At 46.2% G+C, this 4,206-nt stretch overlaps 1 pseudogene; it reads left to right on the top strand.

The window, feature by feature from the left end:
• The first annotated feature begins 1,081 nt into the window (after positions 1 to 1,081).
• Positions 1,082 to 2,015, top strand: LOC100946489 (annotated as a pseudogene).
• The last annotated feature ends 2,191 nt before the right edge of the window (positions 2,016 to 4,206 follow it).

The raw sequence follows: 4,206 nt of genomic DNA, 5'->3' as shown, positions 1-4,206 counted from the left end.
TCTCAAATTCCTGAGCTCAGGTGATCACCTGCTTTAGCCTCCCAGAGTGCTAGGATTACAGGCAAACTTTCCAGTGCTTTTGTTTTGTTCGGTTTGGTTATTTTGGAGACAGAGTCTCACTAAGTCACCCTTGGTAAAGTGCTATGGCATCACAGCTCACAGCAACCTCAAACTTTCGGGCCTAAGCAATTCTCTTGCCTCAGCCTCCCAAGTAGCTGGGACTACAGGTGCCTGCCACAATTCCCAGCTATTTTTTGTTGTGGTTGTCATTGTTCTTTAGCAGGCCCGTCCAGGTTTGAACCCGCCAGCCCCAGTGTACATGGCCAGTGCCCAAACCACTGAGTATGGGCGCCGAGCCAGCTGGTGTTTTGTTTTGTTTTGTTTTAATCTAGTTGTGATGTTTAAAATTTACTGTCTGCCTCCTCCATAGAAGGTAAGAGCTTTGTCGATTTTGTTTACTGATATATCCTTGATTTAGTTTTCTATTACTAGATTAGTGATTTTCTATTACTGTGTAATGGATTATTCCCCAAACTAACAGCTTACAACAACATTCATTCTCTCCCACCAGATAGACTCCTTGAGCAGGAGTCCTCACCCATGTGGTGGTTGGCAGGCCCCAGTTCGTCACTGGCTGTTGTTGACCGGGGCTTCAGTTCCTCTCCTGGTGGACCTCTCACAACATGGCCTCTTGCTTCCCTTGGAGCAAGTGATCCAAAGAAGAAGGAGAGCAAGAGAGTAAGAGTATTCCGGATAGAAGCTGCAGTTTTTTATAAGCCAATGAAGGTCATGATGACACTTTGATTCCTGGCTGTGGGAAGGAACTGGCCAAGGGTGTGGACACTAGAAGGTGGGCATCATGGAGTCATTTGGAGGCTGTCTACCAAACACAGCACATGAGAGGCACATAGAAGATACCCAAGAAAGAGAGTAGAATGAAAAGAATGGGGCCCGGCACAATGGCTCATGCCTGTAATCCTAGCAGTCTGAGAGGCCGAGGCGAATGGATTGCCTGAGTTCACAGGTTCAAGATAAACCTGAGCCAGAGCCAGACCTGGTCTCTAAAAAAAAGCTGGGCAGGATGCACCACTTACAGTGGCCTCTGGGTCGGGGCTTACAGCCCCACGCCTGCTGCTGGGCAGTGCCGAGAGCCGGGGCGTCCAGGATTCGCGTCTATGGGTGCTGCCCCTCCAGCCGAGGCGTGGAAGTGGGACGCCCTGGCCTTGGGGCCACTGTCCTTGCTTTCCCTGCACTGTCGCGAACACCGTCCACGGTGGCCAGCGCGTTGAGTGCCAGCGAGGACCAGGAGATGGAACTGGAAGCATTACGGTCTGTTTATGAAGGAGATGAAAGATTCCGAGAATTAAGTCCCGTTTCTTTTCAATATAGGATGGGTGAAAATGGTGATCCCAAAGCCTTCTTAATAGAGATTTCCTGGACAGAAACATATCCCCAAACACGTCCAATTATGTCTATGAATGCTTTTTTTAAGAACATCATATCATCAGCTGTAAAGCTGAGTATATTAGCCAAGTTACAGGAAGCAGTGGAAGTCAACCTTGGAACGGCGATGACCTACACTACACGTTGTTTGAATATGCCAAGGACAATAAAGAGCAGTTCATGGAGAATCACCATCCCGTTAATTTTGCAACATCAACAAGCAATACAATCTCAGCTGAAACTCCTAATACAAACTCATCAAGTAAGAAAAAAGACAAAAAAGAACAACTTTCAAAAGCCCAGGAACGTAAGCTGGCAGATAAAACAGATCACAAAGGTGAACTTCCTCGGGGTTGGAACTGGGTTGATGTTGTCAAGCATTTAAGCAAAACTGGCTCTAAAGATGATGAATAGTGGTTGGAATTTGAGACAAGGAAAGAAGACTCTTTACCAAGTAAACTGGGCTCACAATCTTTCATTACTATCTTATGGTATCAAGGTGGCTTTTTATAAAACAATTTTTTGTATGTTTCCTACATTTAAAATGTTGTAAGCTGAAAGTTCATGAAGAGAGCTGGCTGTATTAAATTATTTTCACAAACTTGCCTTAATAAAAAAAAATAATAAAAAATAGCTGGGCGTTGAGGCAGGTGCCTATAGTCCTAGCTATTTAGGGGACTAAGGTAAGAGAATTGCTTGAGCCCAAGAGTTTGAGGTTGCTATGAGCTGTGACACAACAGCACCCTTCCAAGAGTGACAAAGTGAGACTCTGTCTCCAAAAAAAAAAAAAGAAAAGAAAAGAAAAGAAAAGAAAGAAGACGAAAATGATCTTAGCATAATTTGCAGTCTGTTCTTCAGTTCTCATGGGGGCTAATGGCCTTGACCATTGTTGCCCCATCCCTGAAAGATCTTGAACGCATTCAGGATTTCCTCAACCCCCCTCCAACCACAATGATACTCTCTTATCATTCACCTCCACTTCTTCCCAGTCCTGTAACCAAGGGCAAATTCCAAAACTCACAGGCCTGGTGCGGGGAGTGTAAGCACCACAGTGTCTGGCACACACAGGCCCCCAATATGTAGCCATCATGGTCAGTGCCCTGTGTTACCAGCACTGCAGGGGAAGACTGGAGTCAGGTGCAGTGTGGAGCTGGGGGTGTCAGGGCCAGCGTGTTTGTGCGTGTGCTTCTAGTGTCTACTCTTCCAGCAGAAGCTGGCCCTGGTCTCCAGTGCTTGGTTGTGTGGTCTAGATACCCAGGTTTATCACTTGGGCCAGAGATAGTCACGTGCTGGGGTCTTAGTCACCCAAACAGGCAGGAGATACTGATGAGCGCATATGACACTGTCTGTTTACACTGCCTAGCATGTGTTACACCAGTGGTTATTAACCTTTTCACAGCAAGAAGAGCTAAAGGGCCGGGCACCAGGCTCACACCTATAACACACTCTGAAAGGCTGAGGTGGGTGGATTCCCTGAGCTTAGGCATTTGAAACCAGTTTGAGCAGCGGTGCCTGTGGCTCAGTGGGTAGGGCACTGGCCCCATATACCGAAGGTGGCAGGTTCAAACCTGGCCCCAGCCAAACTGCAACAAAAAAATAGCCGGACATTGTGGTGGGCGCCTGTAATCTCAGCCACTTAGGAGGCTGAGACAAGAGAATTGCCTAAGCCCAGGAGTTAAAGGTTGCTGTGAGCTGTGTGATGCCACAGCACTCTACCAAGGGTGATAAAATAAGACTCTGTCCCTACCAAAAAAGAAAAGAAACAAGAGCAAGAGCAAGACCCAGGCTTTACTAAAAATAGAAAAACTAATTCAGAGAAGAAAAGATTTGATAGTGCACAGGGAAAGGTTTGTGTGAAGAGAAATAGTTGCACCTAGATTCTGTTACCTAATTATATTACGGAGTGTGAATTTAAGTACCAATCACTTTATTTCTCTGAATCCAAGTTACCTCATCTGCAAAAATGAGGAAATCTGCCTGAACCTTATCACAAAATGGTTGTGAAACTCAGATAGATCAATAAATGGGCAATGTTTCATTAAAAAACAAAAAAAGAAAAAGATAAACTAGCTGGGCATTGTGGCAGACACCTGTAGTCCCGGTTTCTCAGGACGCTGAAGTGAGAGGATTGCTTGAGCCCAAGAATTTGAGGTTGCTGTGATCTACGATGAGGCCACAGCACTCTACCCAGGGTGACAGAGTGAGACTCTGTCCCCCTCTCCCCCCCAAAAAAGAAGAAGAAGAAGAAGATCTAAGAGCTAAGGGAGGAAGTGTATGGAACCTTTTGAAAGTCTGCAAGAAAAAAAATGCACATATATATGCATACCACTAAAAAGTATATACAATAGATGGCGCTTGTGGCTCAGAGGAGTAGGGCGCTGGCCCCATATGCTGGAGGTGGCGGGTTCAAACCCAGCCCCGGCCAAAAAAAAAAAAAAAAAAAAACAAACAAAAAACGTATATACAATAAGCTCAGGTCATTCCCAGAACCTAGACTAACAAGGCCAGCAATTAGACTGTGGCCTCCTTGAAGGCATGCATGACTGCAGCTTGTGTCTCCTGAACAAATGAGTGACTGTGTGAATGAAGGAACAGAATGAAAGTATCAAACAGGCTCAGCGCCTATAGCTCAACCGGCTAAGGCGCCAGCCACGTACACCTAAGGTGGCAGATTCGAATCCCCAGCCCGGACCCGCCAAACAACAATGACGGCTGCAACCAAAAAATAGCCGGGCGTTGTGGCGGGTGCCTGTGGTCCCAGCT

This window comes from Otolemur garnettii, unplaced genomic scaffold, assembly GCF_000181295.1.
Source record: "Otolemur garnettii isolate 467f Iridium unplaced genomic scaffold, OtoGar3 scaffold00018, whole genome shotgun sequence".
Classification (NCBI taxonomy): domain Eukaryota; kingdom Metazoa; phylum Chordata; class Mammalia; order Primates; family Galagidae; genus Otolemur; species Otolemur garnettii.
Note: the sequence above shows the minus strand (reverse complement) of the source record. Positions and strands in the feature narration are given on the sequence as shown.